At 44.2% G+C, this 20493-nt stretch overlaps 1 protein-coding gene and 2 long non-coding RNA genes across 9 annotated transcripts in view; 1 reads left to right on the plus strand and 2 right to left on the minus strand.

Moving 5' to 3' along the window:
• The window catches only part of LOC139561094 (uncharacterized), a 26841-nt gene extending 10995 nt beyond the window's left edge, over nt 1–15846 (plus strand). For 4 of the 7 annotated variants that reach the window (XR_011672053.1, XR_011672057.1, XR_011672051.1 and 1 more), the window contains 2 exons: nt 10851–15575; nt 15678–15846. This is a non-coding gene — a long non-coding RNA (uncharacterized lncRNA). The remainder of the gene's footprint in view (nt 1–10850; nt 15576–15677) is intronic. The other 3 variants (XR_011672054.1, XR_011672056.1, XR_011672052.1) reach the window with 3 other exon arrangements.
• Nucleotides 1–20493, minus strand: part of LOC139561091 (mucin-1-like) — a 154165-nt gene that overhangs the window by 123024 nt on the left and 10648 nt on the right. The window lies entirely within an intron of this gene.
• On the minus strand, nt 9678–10841 carry LOC139561095 (uncharacterized). The gene is made up of 3 exons (XR_011672058.1): nt 10087–10841; nt 9869–9919; nt 9678–9761 (listed from the first exon to the last, which is right to left on the minus strand). It is a non-coding gene; the product is annotated as an uncharacterized lncRNA (long non-coding RNA).

Consider the following 20493-nt stretch of genomic DNA (forward strand, 5'->3'; position numbering starts at 1 on the left):
ACCCCAGCGTGAATTTCCACTCTACATAACGAAATTTACATGAGACCAGTTCCTGACGACGTGAGGACTGGTGTCCATACATTTAAAAGGGCTAATTTCAACGTGGAGGTAACGATCACCACGCTGGAAGGATGAGTTTCGACTAGACCAGCCAGAATACAGCACGAGCTGAGTATGGCAACTTGGTATTAACTTGGTATTTGAACTTATTTATTGAATACGTGATACATCCTAGGCGTCGAGTTATCAGCTGCAGCTGTAAACGGAAAGGACAGAGAATCCTATGAGAAGACAGGGTACTTCAACGTATCCGCTCTACAACACTACAACCAGAAAGATTCTACAAAGGGCAATCTCTGCTGGGCAAACCAGTCTTCCATCTTTGACCCATCTATCGAAGCGCAGCTCAGTGAAAATATATACTGTATCTTGCATTTTCCTTTTCCCGAATGGCCACGACTGTATACTGTATTCTATACTATTCTACTGTATCTTAGTCCCTTCAGCTCTGACATCGCTCGTCTATATGTATATAGTCTTAATTCATTCCTATTTAGATTTGTGTGTCTGGGGGATTTTTTGGGGGGGGTCAAAGCACAAGCATTTCGCACACCCGCAATAACATCTGCTAATCACGTGTATGTGACCAATACATTTTGGTTTGATTTGAAAATGGAGCACCACTGTCAAACTAGGGACGTCCTGGCTAATTAGGGTAAGACAGTAATTATGCTCATACAACATAATACACTACTATATATATATATATATATATATATATATATATATACAGTGGGGAGAACAAGTATTTGATACACTGCCGATTTTGCAGGTTTTCCTACTTACAAAGCATGTAGAGGTCTGTAATTTTTATCATAGGTACACTTCAACTGTGAGAGACGGAATCTAAAACAAAAATCCAGAAAATCACATTGTATGATTTTTAAGTAATTCATTTGCATTTTATTGCATGACATAAGTATTTGATCACCTACCAACCAGTAAGAATTCCGGCTCTCACAGACCTGTTCGTTTTTCTTTAAGAAGCCCTCCTGTTCTCCACTCATTACCTGTATTAACTGCACCTGTTTGAACTCGTTACCTGTATAAAAGACACCTGTCCACACACTCAATCAAACAGACTCCAACCTCTCCACAATGGCCAAGACCAGAGAGCTGTGTAAGGACATCAGGGATAAAATTGTAGACCTGCACAAGGCTGGGATGGGCTACAGGACAATAGGCAAGCAGCTTGGTGAGAAGGAAACAACTGTTGGCGCAATTATTAGAAAATGGAAGAAGTTCAAGATGACGGTCAATCACCCTCGGTCTGGGGCTCCATGCAAGATCTCACCTCGTGGGGCATCAATGATCATGAGGAAGGTGAGGGATCAGCCCAGAACTACACGGCAGGACCTGGTCAATGACCTGAAGAGAGCTGGGACCACAGTCTCAAAGAAAACCAATAGTAACACACTACGCCGTCATGGATCAAAATCCTGCAGTGCACGCAAGGTCCCTCTGCTCAAGCCAGCGCATGTCCAGGACCGTCTGAAGTTTGCCAATGACCATCTGGATTATCCAGAGGAGGAATGGGAGAAGGTCATGTGGTCTGATGAGACAAAAATAGAGCTTTTTGGTCTAAACTCCACTCGCCGTGTTTGGAGGAAGAAGAAGGATGAGTACAACCCCAAGAACACCACCCCAACCGTGAAGCATGGAGGTGGAAACATCATTCTTTGGGGATGCTTTTCTGCAAAGGGGACAGGACGACTGCACCGTATTGAGGGGAGGATGGATGGGGCCATGTATCGCGAGATCTTGGCCAACAACCTCCTTCCCTAAGTAAGAGCATTGAAGATGGGTCATGGCTGGGTCTTCCAGCATGACAACGACCCGAAACACACAGCCAGGGCAACTAAGGAGTGGCTCCGTAAGAAGCATCTCAAGGTCCTGGAGTGGCCTAGCCAGTCTCCAGACCTGAACCCAATAGAAAATCTTTGGAGGGAGCTGAAAGTCCGTATTGCCCAGCGACAGCCCCGAAACCTGAAGGATCTGGAGAAGGTCTGTATGGAGGAGGAGTGGGCCAAAATCCCTGCTGCAGTGTGTACAAACCTGGTCAAGAACTACAGGAAACGTATGATCTCTGTAATTGCAAACAAAGGTTTCTGTACCAAATATTAAGTTCTGCTTTTCTGATGTATCAAATACTTATGTCATGCAATAAAATGCTAATTAATTACTTAAAAATCATACAATGTGATTTTCTGGATTTTTGTTTTAGATTCCGTCTCTCACAGTTGAAGTGTACCTATGATAAAAATTACAGACCTCTACATGCTTTGTAAGTAGGAAAACCTGCAAAATCGGCAGTGTATCAAATACTTGTTCTCCCCACTGTATATATAAATATGTGAACACCCCTTCAAATGAGTGGATTTGGCTATTTCAGCCACACCCGTTGCTGATAGGTATATAAAATCAAGCACATATCCATGCAATCTCCATACCCCAACAATGGCAGCAGAATGGCCTTACTGAAGAGGTCAGTGACTTTCAACGTGGCACTGTCATAGGATGCCACCATAGGATGCCACAAGTCAGTTCATAACATTTCTGCCCTGCTAGAGCTGCCCCAGTAAACTGTAAGTGCTGGTATTGTGAAGTGGAAACGTCTAGGAGCAACAAAGGTTCAGCCGTGAAGTGGTAGGCCACACAATCTCACAGAACGGGACAGCAGAGTGCTGAAGCGCAAAAAAATTGTCTGTTCTCGGTTGCAACACTCACTACCGAGTTCCAAACTGCCTCTGGAAGCAACATCATCATAAGAACTGTTCGTTGGAAGCTTCATGAAATGGGTTTCCGAGGCCGAGCATCTGCACACAAGCCTTAGATCACCATGTGCAATGCTAAGCGTCGGCTGGAGTGACGTGAAGTTTGCTGACATAGGACGCTGGAGAAGTGAAAATGCATTCTCTGGAGTTTTATTTATTTATTTATTTTTTTATTTAACCTTTATTTAACCAGGTAGGCAAATTGAGAACACGTTCTCATTTACAATTGCGACCTGGCCAAGATAAAGCAAAGCAGTTCGACACATACAACAACACATAGTTACACATGGAGTAAAACAAACATATAGTCAATAATACAGTGAAAAAAAAAAATATATAAGTCTATATACAATGTGAGCAAGTGAGGTGAGATAAGGGAGGTGAAGGCAAACAAATATATGTATAAATAAATAAAAATATAAAAGGCCATGGAGGCGAAGTGAGTACAACACAGCAAGTAAAATAAAAACTAAAAAAAACAATGGAATGGTTGGTTTGCAGTGGAAGAAAGTGCAAAGTAGAGACAGAAATAATGGGGTGCAAAGGAGCAAAATAAATTAATAAATAAATACAGTAGGTAAAGAGGTAGTTGTTTGGGCTAAATTGTAGATGGGTTATGTACAGGTGCAGTAATCTATGAGCTGCTCTGACAGCTGGTGCTTAAAGCTAGTGAGGGAGATAGGTGTTTCCAGTTTCAGAGATTTTTGTAGTTCGTTCCAGTCATTGGCAGCAGAGAACTGGAAGGAGAGGCGTCCAAAGGAAGAATTGGTTTTGGGGGTGACTAGAGAGATATACCTGCTGGAGCGCGTGCTACAGGTAGGTGCTGCTATGGTGACCAGCGAGCTGAGATAAGGGGGGACTTTACCTAGCAGGGTCTTGTAGATGACCTGGAACCAGTGGGTTTGGCGACGAGTATGAAGCGAGGGCCAGCCAACGAGAGTGTACAGGTCGCAGTGGTGGGTAGTATATGGGGCTTTGGTGACAAAACGGATGGCACTGTGATAGACTGCATCCAATTTATTGAGTAGGGTTTTGGAGGCTATTATTGTAAATGACATCACCGAAGTCGAGGATTGGTAGGATGGTCAGTTTTACAAGGGTATGTTTGGCAGCATGAGTAAAGGATGCTTTGTTGCGGAATAGGAAGCCAATTCTAGATTTGACTTTGGATTGGAGATGTTTGATGTGAGTCTGGAAGGAGAGTTTACAGTCTAACCAGACACCTAGGTATTTGTAGGTGTCCACATATTCTAAGTCAGAGCCGTCCAAAGTAGTGATGTTGGACAGGCGGGCAGGAGCAGGCAGCGATCGGTTGAAGAGCATGCATTTGGTTTTACTTGTATTTAAGAGCAGTTGGAGGCCACGGAAGGAGAGTTGTATGGCATTGAAGCTCGCCTGGAGGGTTGTTAACACAGTGTCAAAAGAAGGGCCAGAAGTATACAGAATAGTGTCGTCTGCGTAGAGGTGGATCAGAGAATCACCAGCAGCAAGAGCGACATCATTGATGTAAACAGAGAAGAGAGTCGGTCCAAGAATTGAACCCTGTGGCACCCCCATAGAGACTGCCAGAGGCCCGGACAACAGACCCTCCGATTTGACACACTGAACTCGATCAGAGAAGTAGTTGGTGAACCAGGCGAGGCAATCATTAGAGAAACCAAGGCTGTCGAGTCTGCCAATGAGGATGTGGTGATTGACAGAGTCAAAGGCCTTGGCCAGGTCAATGAATACGGCTGCACAGTATTGTTTCCTATCGATGGCGGTTACGATATCGTTTATGACCTTGAGCGTGGCTGAGGTGCACCCATGACCAGCTCTGAAACCAGATTGCATTGCGGAGAAGGTGTGGTGGGATTCGAAATGGTCGGTAATCTGTTTGTTGACTTGGCTTTCGAAGACCTTAGAAAGGCAGGGTAGGATAGATATAGGTCTGTAGCAGTTAGGGTCAAGGGTGTCCCCCCCTTTGAAGAGGGGGATAACCGCAGCTGCTTTCCAATCTTTGGGGATCTCAGACGACACGAAAGAGAGGTTGAAGAGGCTAGTAATAGGGGTGGCAACAATTTCAGCAGATAGTTTTAGAAAGAAAGGGTCCAGATTATCTAGCCCGGCTGATTTGTAAGGGTCCAGATTTTGCAGCTCATTTAGAACATCAGCTGACTGTATTTGGGAGAAAGAGAAATGGGGAAGGCTTGGGCGAGTAGCAGAGGGGAGGGCAGTGCTGTTGTCCGGGGTAGGGGTAGCCAGGTGGAAAGCATGGCCAGCCGTAGAAAAATGCTTATTGAAATTCTCAATTATAGTGGATTTGTCGGTGGTGACAGTGTTTCCTATCTTCAGAGCGGTTGGAAGCTGGGAGGAGGTGTTCTTATTCTCCATGGACTTTACGGTGTCCCAGAACTTTTTTGAATTTGTGTTGCAGGAAGCAAATTTCTGCTTGAAAAAGCTAGCCTTGGCTGTTCTAACTGCCTGTGTATATTGGTTTCTGGCTTCCCTGAAAAGTTGCATATCACGGGGGCTGTTCGATGCTAATGCAGAACGCCATAGGATGTTTTTCTGTTGGTTAAGGGCAGTCAGGTCAGGAGAGAACCAAGGGCTATATCTGTTCCTGGTTCTAAATTTCTTGAATGGGGCATGCTTATTCAAGATGGTGAGGAAGGCATTTTAAAAAAATGACCAGGCATCCTCTACTGACGGGATGAGATCAATATCCTTCCAGGATACCCCGGCCAGGTCGATTAGAAAGGCCTGCTCGCTGAAGTGTTTCAGGGAGCGTTTGACAGTGATGAGTGGAGGTCGTTTGACCGCTGACCCATTACGGATGCAGGCAATGAGGCAGTGATCGCTGAGATCTTGGTTGAAAACAGCAGAGGTGTATTTGGAGGGCAAGTTTGTTAGGATGATATCTATGAGGGTACCCGTGTTTACGGAATTGGGGTGGTACCTGGTAGGTTCATTTATAATTTGTGTGAGATTGAGGGCATCAAGCTTAGATTGTAGGGTGGCTGGGGTGTTGAGCATGTTCAAATTTAGGTCGCCTAGCAGCACGAGCTCTGAAGATAGATGGGGGGCAATCAGTTCACATATAGTGTCCAGAGCACAGCTGGGGGCAGAGGGTGGTCTATAGCAGGCGGCAACGGTGAGAGACTTGTTTTTAGAGAGGTGGATTTTTAAAAGTAGAAGTTCAAATTGTTTGGGAACAGACCTGGATAGTATAACAGAACTCTGCAGGCAGTCTTTGCAATAGATTGCAACACCGCCCCCTTTGGCCGTTCTATCTTGTCTGAAAATCTTGTAATTGGGGATGAAAATGTCTGAATTTTTGGTGGTCTTTCTAAGCCAGGATTCAGACACGGCTAAAACATCCGGGTTGGCAGAGTGTGCTAAAGCAGTGAACAAAACAAACTTAGGGAGGAGGCTTCTAATGTTAACATGCATGAAGCCAAGGCTATTACGGTTACAGAAGTCATCAAAAGAGAGCGCCTGGGGAATAGGAGTGGAGCCAGGTACTGCAGGGCCTGGATTCACCTCTACATCACCAGAGGAACAGAGGAGGAGTAGGATAAGGGTACGGCTAAAAGCTATGAGAATTGGTCGCCTAGAGCTACTAGAGCAGAGAGTAAAAGGAGGTTTCTGGGGGCGATAAAATAGTTTAAAGGAATAATGTACAGACAAAGGTATGGTAGGATGTGAATACAGTGGAGGTAAACCTAGGTATTGAGTGATGATGAGAGAGATATTGTCTCTAGAAACATCATTGAAACCAGGTGATGTCATCGCATATGTGGGTGGTGGAACTGAGAGGTTGGATATGGTATAGAGAGCAGGGCTAGAATCTCTACAGTGAAATAAGCCAATAAACACTAACCAGAACAGCAATGGACAAGGCATATTTACATTAAGGAGAGGCATGCTAATCGAGTGATCAATAAGGGTCCAGTGAGTAGAGGTTGGTTGGGGTCGTGGCGATCCAGACAGCTGGCCGGGTATATGGCTATCGGTAGCAGCATAGGATGGAGGTCTGTTTGTAGATACCTCGTGCGTTTCCGTCGGTAGGTTAGTGGGGTTCCGTGTAGTGGGGTTCCGTGTGGTAGAGGGGATCAATCCAAATTGGCAAAATAGATATAGTGACCCAAGGAAAAAATAAAATAAATAAATAATAATAATAATAATAGTTGTCCAATATACTTGTTCAAATAGCAGCCGATAAGACAGCTAACGATTAGCGGGCCTCAGATGAGCGTTCAGGTAACGTCGGGACGGAGGTGCCAGTTGGATAAATCCCTCGGGCAGATAACGTCGGCAGTCAGTCGCGGCAGTCAGTCGTGAAGGCCCGGTGGGGTTCCGTATCTGCAGCAGCAACAAAAGAAACGGGTCCGGATGGTGATGGAACTCCTCAGCTGGCTAGCTCCAGAATGATTAGAGTTTGCTCCGGGGTCGACGTAAGCCAATAGTCACACGGTTTGCAGCTAGCTAGCTGCGAAATCAAGGTACAAGTGTCCAGAGCCTGCGGCTGGAATCCGGGGAAACTGAGAGAAAAAGAGTCCCGGAATGCTCCGGTCCGAGTCGCGTTGCACAAAAGTGCCGGTAGATTATCGAGCTAAAGGAATAGCTGATGACCACTAAACGTGGGCAGCTGAAACACCAACGCAAGCCAGCAAACCGGCTAATTTCGGGGCAGCTACAGATTAGCTTCTGGCTAGCTATCGGAGTAGCTTCTGGTTAGCTTTCAGGCTAGCTTCTGAATTAGCCCCTGGCTAGCTTCCACGATGGATTTTCAGATTGAGGTAAATAATACTTTTGTAATTGGTGAAGCGGGTTGCAGGAAAGCTTTTGCAGGAAAGCTTTTGTAGTTGAGTTCTTGGATAATAAAATAGATAAAAGATATGCGAAGAAAGGTGTAAATATATATATATACAGGACACGAACAATACGGAACAGAAAAAGACGTCTGAACTGCTAAGCCACCTTGGACGAGTGATGAATCAGTCTTTACCATCTGGCAGTCCGTCGGACGAATCTGGTTTTGATGGATGCGAGAAAAGCGCTACTTGCCACAATGCATAGTGCCAACTGTAAAGTTCCGTGGAGGAAGAATAATGGTCTGGGGCTGTTCTTCATGGTTCGGGCTAGGCCCCTTAGTTCCAGTGAAGGGAAATCTTAACGCTACAGAATACAATGACACTCTAGATGATTCTATGCTTCCAAGTTTATGACAACAGTTTGGAGAAGGCCTGTGTCAGCATGACAATGCCCAGTTGCACAAAGCGAGGTCCATACAGAAATGGTTTGTCGAAATTGGTGTGGAAGAACTTTACTGGCCTGCACAGAGCCCTGACCTCAATCCCATTGAACACCTTCGGGATGAATTGGAACGCCGACTGCGAACCAGGCCTAAACAACCAACGTTTTTCTGCATGTGTGTGTGTTTTTGTTTGTGTGCGTGTGTGTGCATGTCTGCACACATGTCTGTTTTGTGTGTGTGTGCGTGGGTGGGATTTTGTTTGTATGTTTATATGTGTATGTTTATATGTGTGTGTGTGCATGTGTGTGGGGGCGCGTGTGTGCGCAATCCATGTTCCCAGATTTCTCCTGCTCCTCCTCTGATGACACGTCCTTTATATCTCCCTCAGGGACCTGTAACATATTTGTTTATTTAACCTTTATTTAACTAGGCAAGCCGGTTAAGAACAAAATTCTTATTTACAATGACAGCCTAGGAACAGTGGGATAACTGCCATATTCAGGGGCAGAACAACAGATTTTTTTACCTTGTGAGCTTGTGGATTCGATCAGCCAACCTTTCGGTTACTGGCCCAACACTCTAACCACTAGGGTACCTGCCACCCTTAGGCTAAGCTACCTGCCACCCCCATATCACCACACAACATTTTTTAGAGGTATACTTTAAATAGGTACAGTATACTTTGATATCAGAGCATTTGTTCCATAAGTATTCAGGTGTAGCATCTTAATTTGATCACCTTGTTGTTGCAGGAAATGTCCTGCAAAGCAGGAAATGCAAACGTGTGGTGTATTCAAGGTTTAAAAGAAGCTTCTAAAGATTTTAATTTCCAGTTTAGAATATCAGACTTGATTTTCTTAACTACATATGTATCAAGCCCTACACATCCACACAATAGTTCGTATTTCATTTTGCTGCAGGTTTATTTTCCTTCTGTGAGAAACTGGTCAAATTAAGATCCTACACCTGTACTACTATCAATAGCATATGGCTATTAGTTTTACCTGGGGCTGTGCGTGGCTTCACTTGAGAATAGACCGAATCTGCCTCTGGTGAGGTTGCTGTTTCTGTAGGAAAATAAACAACAGCATAATATAATAGTTATATCCCAAATAATATCCAGAATAATACCTAGAATAATAAACAGAATAATATATAAATGTATTCACTATGGGGTCAAAGAGGAGTGAGGTTCTGTTAGGGGGAATATGGAGGAAGGGATGTCCAGTCTTACCTCTCTTCTTCTTGGCTTTGACCCTCTTTTGGAGGTCAACCTCAGCATAGGTCACATCAACAGGTCCAGCTGCTGCTGACAATGGACATTTCCAGTCAACAAATGAAGGAATGAGCTTATTGCACATTCTGCCTCTTCGTCACAAACTCAAAAATTGCGAATTAAGGTTTTAATGACTGCCAACCTGTAGAATGGGTTTTTACTGTGGCTTTCCCTGTCTTCACCTCGGAATAGACTGGATTTTCTTCGAGGTGGAAGAAGAGCAGAACATTTGTAAATTTGTTTTTTAATATATTTATGTACACATTTGATCTCATCTTAGATACACTGTCACATGTTTTTAGCAATATACGTCACAGTTGAGAGTCACCTTTCTTTTTCTTGTCCAATTTCTTCAGTTGAATCTGGGCGTAAGTCACCTGACTTGGTCCAGCAGCAGAAGCACCAGCAGAATCTGTGACATAATACACAAACACCTCCACTTAGTCAAACTACATGTCATATTAAATGAAGAGCAGCACACTACTACACATTCATACTGAAAACATTACATTACACTACCATTATCATTGTTGTCTGAGGGATTGATCGTATCATAGATGTTAGTGTCACCTGTTGGTCAAAAAAGAGAGAGACAGGTTAGTTAGGTTGGTTATCCATCAGCTTGTCTAGGGACAGACAGTATGGTAACATGTTGTTATAAAAAGTGCATGTTGATGAGTCAGTGTATGAGGTTACAGAGAGAGGAGACTGGTAGAGGTCTGGGCTAAGAGACTGACCATGCTGCTGATGTGTATACCCAGTATCAGGAGCCTGGCCCTGGGTAGATCCTTGTTCCTTTTGGGTGTTCTGGTTGGTTCTCTGGGGCTGAAAATAGTCAAACGGCCTCTTGTCTCCTTTCCTTCATCTGCCCAGAGGTAATTGAACTGGTCAGGGGAAAGCAAATTCTTGGTAGGCATCCATGAGCCAGCATTTTAATCTCTTTTACCTATTATGTATTACCTATTACGACCTCTTGTCTCCTTTCCTTCATCTGCCCAGAGGTAATTGAACTGGTCAGGGGAAAGCAAATTCTTGGTAGGCATCCATGAGCCAGCATTTTAATCTCTTTTACCTATTATGTATTACCTATTACGGCCTCTTGTCTCCTTTCCTTCATCTGCCCAGAGGTAATTGAACTGGTCAGGGGAAAGCAAATTCTTGGTAGGCATCCATGAGCCAGCATTTTAATCTCTTTTACCTATTATGTATTGTCCTAAGCCAAGAAGAAGAGAGGTAAGACTGGACATCCCTACAGGGAGAGAGATACGCAGCTTAAGAAGCACAGAGAAGATGTTATACTGTACGTCTCAATATAGTTGAGAGACAGGTGTACTCACCAGAATATTCTGTTGAAACAGGAACCTGTAATGACAAAAACATTGTGTTATGTACTGAACTTTCTTCAACTATTTTTATTTAGAAATTTCTCTCCTAAACATGAATTAAACATTAATTGAGAAATAGTAAAAGTCTCACCTTTGCTGTTTTGATATCTCACCAGCAGGACCAGGAGAATGACCAGTAGAACAGCAGCAACAACCAGACCCACAACCACTCCTTCTAGGACTGATGTAGAGGATCCAGGAGATACGACTGGAGAGACTGGAGAGAGAACAGCACAACACCATCAGACTCTGAGGTGGAAAATAAACAAAGTAATAAAATTCCTGTATGTATCTAAGACTGGAGAGAGAACAGGACAGATTCTGAGAGAGATTATATAGGTTAAGATTATAGAGCATGAAAAGAAAGCAGAGTGGCCGTCTTTTGACAATTTAGTGAAGAGATCATATTTTCTAGGGGAGTGCAAATGTAAAACTATATTAACATCAACATTTAAAAATGTTTTTAACACAGATAATAATAAGGTAACTAAGATGTGATCATAAATGTTTTCTCACCTCTGACTGTCACCCAGCTCTCTGGTGATTCTCCTTGACCAGATTTACACTTATAGAATCCTTCATCTGACTTGGATACTGTAGGGATGGTCATCTCTCCTGTGGTCTCATTCTTGATGAGTACTCCATCTTTGTAGAAATCTGCCTTGAAGTTTGATCTGATTGTCTGGTATTTACAGCACAGAGTCACAGAGTCTCCTTCAGTCACAGGATGGGCAGGGCTCTCCAGGATCACATCCCCAGCTGTGTAACATAATATATAAATAATACTGTAAATCTGGAGTCATCACTCACAATACATCAACATCTTATGAGCTTGTAGAGCACAGTACAGTACACTAAAGTAGGTTACAGTGGAGTAGGGTACAGTACAGTAGAGTACAGTACAACAGAGTAGGGTACAGTACAATAGAGTACAGTAGAGTACAGTAGAGTAGGGTACAGTACAGTAGAGTAGTATATAGTTGTAGTTGTGTTTTGGTCAAATATATGTCAATGTTTGGGGTCTTGGAGGGTTGGAACCCCCCTGTTGTCTATACATCTCAATTCTCTACTATTTTTCCTGAAGTGTCCACTACCCACATGGTGGTCCTCTGTAACACAGTTGGTAGATTATGGCACATGCAACATTAACATGTAGAAGTGCTGCCTGTGTTGTAACAGACACCATAATGGCACAGATACAAAGATGAAACCTCTATATAAATGTTTACCTTTATGTTCAAACATGAAGTTTATGAGTACAGGACAGACTCCTCTCAATAGAAATACAGAATGTGTATAAACATTTACTCTGTACTAAACTAATTTAACAATATGTTTGTTATTGCTTTGGAGTTTGGAGACTTAACAGAAAAATGTGTCACTCTCCCAATACTTTAACTAAGAATTCTGACACGCAGACCATGATTGAATCAATATAAATAGTGGCCATATTTTTTACAAAAAAACACAAAGTAACTCACCTTTTACAGTGAGAGTGACAGGACCACTTGGTTGTGAAGATGTGGGTCTAGACACTCTGCTCCCTTCACACCAGTACTGACCCTGGTCAGACACATCAGCTCTACTGATGTGAAAGACTCCAATGTTACTGTAACCAGACTGGGATACTACATTATCATTCCTGTCTTTGTACCACTGATAGTTCCAGATACTGTCAGACCCTACTGAACACGTCAGAGTAACTGTCTCTCCAGGGAACACAGGGTTTGGCTCTACAGTCAGTGTAGCTTTGGGCAGAGCTGAGAAAACATATCACAGATTAGACATATTACCTAAACTGGATACATGAGTAGCTGTTTCAAATTACACTGTTATAGTGATACTGACTATAGTGAACTTACCAGTGACACTGATGGTGATGTCATCACTGGGTTGTGACCTCTGGGTCCTATCTCTCCTCATCCTCTTCCCCTCACATCTGTACTGACCAGCCTGACCAGTCAAAGTGATGGGGATGGTGATATCGATGGCTTTACTGGTCTGACTGGGAAGATGATGGTTGTCTCTGAAACAGAGGTACGTCCAGTCTGTGTAGTCTGGTATGACACACTGCAGACACACTGTATCTACAGGGTAGAGGACACCCTGAGGAGAGACACTCACTGAGGCCACAGGCAGAGCTGTGGAAAGACACAAACATTAAGGCCAATGCAGTTCATGTTCCAATATTTTCAAAATATTGTTGTGTTCTGACTTCTGAACTTGAAATATGAAGTATACTTATTAATGCCACTGAGGGAGAGAGGGGAATGTATAACGTTTACATTGTGTCAGGATATGTTACTGTTAGCCATCAGGGGTCCTATGAAAGGAGAGACACAGTCTGGTACAAGTCAACATGACCACGGTGAGTTGGGGAGGAGTGAGTAGTTTGGGCAGAAGTCAGGTCAGATGAAGTGAGGAAGAACAGATATCTCCAAGGTTCTGTCTAGCAACAGCGATGTATAGGCTGTTCAGATGTGTAGGAGGGTCTCAGCATAGGAGAAAGGGTTAAAAACTAGTGCTTGTGTGAATATGTTCTTTGTCTTATGCAGCTGTATGACCCAGTGGGTGAATAAACTTGGTTTGAGCTTTATTAAACATCTGTGAGATTTCTACTCTGTTTATTTAGACCCTAACAATGTGATTGATCACCATATTTCTTTAATTATTATAATATAATAATAATCTATTGATTATTATTAAAAAAATGATGGAATCTATTTTTGTTATTATAACTAAGAATACTGACACACAGACCATGATGGACTCAATATACGCTGAGAGTACAAAACATTAAGGACACCTTCCTTATATGACCATGATGGACTCAATATGCACTAAGTGTACTGTGCAGTATGTGCTTGTTAGCCTTTAGTTAATAATCTACTGTTGCACATACATCTCTATATATTTGTACGATTCATATATAATTAAACTTTTTGTTCAAGCTGGGCTAACGCACGTTCCACTACTATTTCAATTTATCACAACAATTTATTTTAAATTCAAATGTTACATTGTGAAAGTGCTATATGAGTGAAATACAGTTAGGTCATGAGTCATTAGCCCATGTCCTTTGTAGAGTGACCTTCAAATGTAATATTTTACACTTGTTCTCTGTGTAACGATGTTTTGACTCGACCCAAATGACTTATGGCATAACAGCATGATGTGAGTGTGTGTGTGTGTCTGTGTGCTGCCACCTAAGACAGTGGATGCGAATATCTATTGATTTGCTCTCGTTATTGTACATAGGACAATTCTCTGACGTGATATATGTTCTGAAATGCAGTCAATACAAATTAATTATTTTCAATTCAACATTGTACCCCCCCCCCCCCCCCCCCCCCGTCAATGTCCTGGGTTTATGTCACACAACCCAGAAATATAGCATAATTTACCCTGCAGCTGGGTGAAGCACTCAACCCAAGTTGCTCGGTTAGATGTACAACCCAACCCAACCCTGCTTGATTGAATTATCCCAATGCTGTGTTTGTTTAATATTTACCCAGCGCTGTGTGGTCGAAATGACCCAAAATGTGTTTTTAACCCAACATTTTGAAAAAATAAAAACAGTATGAATTGCCATATTATGCATTCCTCAATTTCTACCTTTTTAAGAATCCAAAATCAAATGTTTTCAGTATCCTAATTTAGTTTTGTGTTTTCTGATTGTTTCATTGCATGCATTCAACAAGCTTTGGACGAAGGACTTCCACAGGGCCGCCATCTCCAAAGATCACTCTAAAAGGCAATAGTTTTATTTATTGAAATGTTGTTAATTATCATCTGAACTTCCATTGTTTGAAATCTATTGCTCAGTTATCACTTGGCTCATGTAAATAATTCTGTAGTTGCCCCTTTAAACATCCCCTGAGTGGTCACAAAAGATTAAACTGTCACGCCCTGACCTTAGAGATCATTTTTATGTCTCTATTTGGTTTGGTCAGGGTGTGAGTTGGGGTGGGCATTCTATGTTTTGTGTTCTATGTTTTCTATTTCTGTGTGTTTGGCCGGGTGTGGTTCTCAATCAGAGGCAGCTGTCTATCGTTGTCTCTGATTGAGAACCATATTTAGGTTGCCTTTTCCCACCTGTCTGGGTGGGTAGTTGTCCATGTGTAGTTGCCTGTGAGCACTACGTTGGTGTCTTGTTTCGTTTATTGTTTTGTTGGCGAATTCTTATATAAAATAAGCATGTACTGCGCTTTGGTCCACTTCTTCCCAAGATGATCGTGACATAAACAATCAATTTAGTCTTTGCTCTTTTCTTCATTACCATGCTGATGATTTCAAGTTGTTGGATTTATTTTGATCTGTTAAGACATTGAATGTTGTTTAGTATATTTCCTATGTTTAATGTCTCTCTTTAATTTTCTCTGATTTGGTTTTTGTAGATACATTTCAATTTTGTGAACACACAGTAACCAAAACCCTGATCTAATTTGCAAATTAATACTACGTTTGTAGCAAATTTGCAGCATTCAGTAGGATGTTCACAAGTTTCCCAGAATTGTTTACCAGAAGTTCACAAGTTGCTGCAAATTTTCCACAAAGGTTTGCCACAATGGTTTGCCAAAAGCTTAATTTTTTGATAATGGCTCTGTCACGAATCCCGCTTCCTGAGTCTGTTTTTGCCTGTGTTCTGTCCTGGAGTGTTTTTTCCGGTGTCCTGGAACGCACCCTATCTGGTTGCCGGGCGACGTAGCTAGTTGGAGGATCTCTGAGTACCCGCACCTGTATCCCATCAGCTATCTGCACACCTGGTCCTGATCATCACCCCTCCACTTCATAAGCGCTGACCTGACATCCATTCCCTGCCGGATCGTTAGCCATGAACAGTATGTTGTGCCAGCGTATCAGCCTCCAGTTTGATAGAGTTTGTTTTGTTGTTTTGTACGTCTTGCTTGCCTTGAACTTACCTCCGTTTTTTCTGTCTACAGTCATTCACCCGGAACACTCATCCCATCCCTACCTGGTCGTCGGTGACTTCAGTTACTTCCTTGGATCTGCTTACTCAATTCCATCAACTCACCTCCGCTGCCCGCTCCGCTACTTGGATTTTTCTATCACTACATTTAAACTTGTAAATAAATACTCACCTTCGTCTTACTCTCCTTGTCCTGGTCTGCTTCTGGGTTCTACTTTAGAGAACCGTGACAGGCTCATAAGATCACATGTGAAATGATTGTGTCTTTCCGTAACTGTCATATCCCATCATAACAAACACATACTGTTATTTTATGACAATGTTTCTTAACAATGTCAGTTGTAAACAACGTACATGAATTAATTCCCCTAGCCCCATTCCTCAGCTGTATAACACAAGTGGGAGGGTCCGTTTTGTGATAGTTTGAATTATGGACTGCAGCTTTAAATGGCCACTGACTTACCATGTCCTGTAGCAGGTTTGCATTTATTGAGGTGACTGATATACTGCAGGCAGTTCTGCAGAGTAGTCACTAGCTTGCATAGACACAGTCATAAAATCTGTTTTTTTAAACCTAAACTTAATCCTTACTTTAACCATACTGCAAACATTATGCATAAACATAAATTATGTCTAAAAAGCATATTTTTGTTTTTATTATTTTTCAATATGTAGCCAATTTAGACTTTGGAGCAGGCCTATCTAGTGGAAATTGCTCAGCTCTGCCTCCAGTTTAAGATACAGCCCTATAAACGTCAACCTGCTATTCTGCACACAAAGTACAGACACCAAAAACCCCCACTCATCAATCTCTTAGTACAGTTTACTATAACTGTAGAGAAGGAACTCTCAACCATTTACAATAATCACAACTTGATACTAGAACACATCCAACAAATACAGCATTTTACATTCATTGTCATTGAGAGCACATTTAGCAACCACTGAGTTAGAGCTACTCTGTAGTTCCTGAGTGGTGACCTGGTTAAATGCACACCACACCACCACACCATCTGCTATACAAGCTCAGGTTCTCACAGAGATGCTACTTCAATGTAGGGTGGTCATTCACCCCCACCTCATATACAGATATATGATCTTAATATAAACTATATTGTCACAGCAAAATAGTCCTGCAGCAACAGGATTTGAACGTTTAGTCCATAATGTTGCTTGATTGATCACAGAGCATGACATAAAGAAGGAGATTATCAAGCTGGATAAACTGATTGTAAATACACTGAAAGAAAGTTCTCACCTCGAGCCCTGCAGCATTTCACCGTCAGCACGATGGACACCAGTAGAAAGGGAGACATCACCAGTAGACCACACAGCTGCCTGGTCAGAGAGATGGAGACAACGGAACCTGGAGGGACTAGAAAAACACCTGTTTTACCATCAAGACACTTGTCTCTCTCTGCCCACAGTGGAAAAAGGCAGCTTCACACACACCACCCTCCTCCACAAACCCTCCACAAACCCTCCACAAACCCTCCACAAACCCTCCACAAACCCTCAAACCCTCACGGGTAAAGTATCTCAGGCTTTGTGCAGTATTTTGTGTCTTGAGAGGCATACATACAAATAACTACTTTAAGTGGTACAAACTTTGTTTTGAACGGTCAAAAATTGCTTACCATTGAATAAAATTGTCACATTTCCGGTCTGCTTAATCCTGAAAGGTGCAATATTCAGAAATCGCTCTACCATTTCCTGGTTGCTGAAATTCAAATAGTTTGCCTAATTTCAGTTTATGTGACAAAATAAGCAATGTATAGTGTAGATAATGATTGTACCATCTAAACCGCTGTGAAATATATACATTCAATAAATATATTCAATAACCAAAAATATTGTATTTTCAGCTGTTTGAATCTGGTGTACAAATCCGAAAGTAAAAGACCATAGAACAGGCCATAGAACATATCTACCACTTTTTTGGCATGCTTTCATATATACTCATATTTCTATGTGAATTTGGTTGCCCAAAAAGTTACATATTGCCGCTTTAAGGGGAAGCTCTCCCATAGACAGCAATGTGAGAGCAGCTGGGTCTGATCTGATTAATTCATTGACTGACTGTATATGAAGCACAAAAAAGGAGCTACTGAGATATCTCGCTTGTTCTTACGTCTCTGCTACTACCACTGTTGATGATGTAAATATTGTAAATAATGGGACTGATGACACACCAAGTAGATGTACACTACAGTATACACAGACATTATCATATGAATGTAATGTGGACAACTGATGACAGTATCTTTTAAGTTAGATGATTCTAGAGCTCAACATGCCTTCTCCATGTAACACATTACAGAGATCTGTTATCTGACAACAGTGACATGACATTGATGCACTGACACGCATCTCTCTTTTTGTTGAGTCATGCTAGAATTACACAGTGGGATACAGTAATATTTGTCAAATGTATTGAAGAACATGGTGATGTGGTAGTGGTAGAGGTATTCGTAGTAATTCATACATACAGACTACAGAGGTGCTACGTGCACTAACTCAAAACAATATCCCATAAACCACAGGTGGAGAAAATGCTACTTAAATATGATCCCCAATTAGAGACACCGATTACCAGCTGCCTCTAATTGGGAATCATACAAAATCACCAATATAGAAAAACAAACCTAGAACCCCACAAAGAAATAATAAACTAGACTAACCCCCCAGGCACACCCTGACCTACTCTACCATAGAAAGTAAGGGCTCTCTATGGTCAGGACGTGACAGTACTCCCCACCATCTTTGGTTGCGGCTCTGGTGCGGGCCGAAGAAACCGCTCATCCCGCTGATCCAGCCATTGACCCAGGCTGAACACTGTGCCTGGACTGGAACTAGATGCCGAAGAAGGCTCCTGCCATGGAGCGGGACTGGACACCGGCCCTGGCCTGGACATCGGTGCAGAGGAAGACTCCTGCCATGGAGCGGGACTGGACACGGGCCCTGGCCTGGACATCGGTGCAGAGGAAGACTCCTGCCATGGAGCAGAACTGGACACTGTGCCTGGACTGGGCACCAACGCAGAAGAAGACTCTGGCCTTGGAGCTGGACTGGACGCCGTGCTCAGACTGGGCAGTGGCGCAGGGGAAGGCTCCCGCCATGGAGCGGGACTGGACGCTGTGCCTGGACTGGGCATCGGTGCAGGGGAAGGCTCCGGCCATGGAGCTGGAGGTTCCGGACCGTTGACCGTCGCAGGAGGTTCCGGACCGACGCAGGAGGTTCCGGACAGTGGACCGTCGCCGGAGGCTCCGGACCGTGAAACGTCGCCGGAGGCTCCGGACCGTGAAACGTCGCCGGAGGTTCCGGACCGTGAAACGTCGCCGGAGGTTCCGGACCGGGGACCGTCGCCGGAAGCTCTGGACTGGGGAACGTCGCCTAAAGCTCTGGACTGGGGACCGTCGCCTGAAGCTCTGGACTGGGGAGGCGCACTGGAAGCCTGATGCGTGGGCCCGGCACAGGTGGCACCGGACTGGTGACACGCACCTCAGGGCGAGTGCGAGGAGCAGGCACAGGACGTACCTGACTGGGAAGGCGCACTTGAGGGAGAGTGCGAGGAGCAGGCACAGGACGTACCGGACTGGGGACATGCACTACAGGGAGAGTGTGAGGAGCAGGCACAGGACGTACCAGACTGGGGACATGCACTACAGGGAGAGTGCGGGGAGCAGGCACAGGACGTACCAGACTGGGGATATGCACTACAGGGAGAGTGCGGGGAGCAGGCACAGGACGTACCAGACTGGGGACATGCACTACAGGGAGAGTGTGAGGAGCAGGCACAGGACGTACCAGACTGGGGACATGCACTACAGGGAGAGTGCGAGGAGCAGGCACAGGACGTACCAGACTGGGGACATGAACTACAGGGAGAGTGCGAGGAGCAGGCACAGGACGTACCAGACTGGGGATATGCACTACAGGGAGAGTGCGAGGAGCAGGCACAGGACGTACCAGACTGGGGACATGAACTACAGGGAGAGTGTGAGGAGCAGGCACAGGACGTACCAGACTGGGGATATGCACTACAGGGAGAGTGTGAGGAGCAGGCACAGGACGTACCAGACTGGGGACATGAACTACAGGGAGAGTGTGAGGAGCAGGCACAGGACGTACCAGACTGGGGACATGCACTACAGGGAGAGTGCGGGGAGCAGGCACAGGACGTACCAGACTGGGGATATGCACTACAGGGAGAGTGTGAGGAGCAGGCACAGGACGTACCAGACTGGGGACATGAACTACAGGGAGATTGTGAGGAGCAGGCACAGGACGTACCAGACTGGGGACATGCACTACAGGGAGAGTGCGGGGAGCAGGCACAGGACGTACCAGACTGGGGATATGCACTACAGGGAGAGTGTGAGGAGCAGGCACAGGACGTACCAGACTGGGGACATGAACTACAGGGAGAGTGCGAAGAGCAGGCACAGGACGTACCAGACTGGGGATATGCACTACAGGGAGAGTGTGAGGAGCAGGCACAGGACGTACCAGACTGGGGACATGAACTACAAGGAGAGTGTGAGGAGCAGGCACAGGACGTACCAGACTGGGGACATGCACTACAGGGAGAGTGCGGGGAGCAGGCACAGGACGTACCTGACTGGGGACATGCACTACAGGGAGAGTGTGAGGAGCAGGCACAGGACGTACCAGACTGGGGACATGCACTACAGGGAGAGTGTGAGGAGCAGGCACAGGACGTACCTGACTGGGAAGGCGCACTTGAGGGAGAGTGCGGGGAGCAGGCACAGGACGTACCGGACTGGGGACATGCACTACAGGGAGAGTGCGGGGAGCAGGCACAGGTC

This window comes from Salvelinus alpinus, chromosome 31 (genome assembly GCF_045679555.1).
Source record: "Salvelinus alpinus chromosome 31, SLU_Salpinus.1, whole genome shotgun sequence".
NCBI classification, from domain to species: Eukaryota; Metazoa; Chordata; class Actinopteri; order Salmoniformes; family Salmonidae; genus Salvelinus; species Salvelinus alpinus.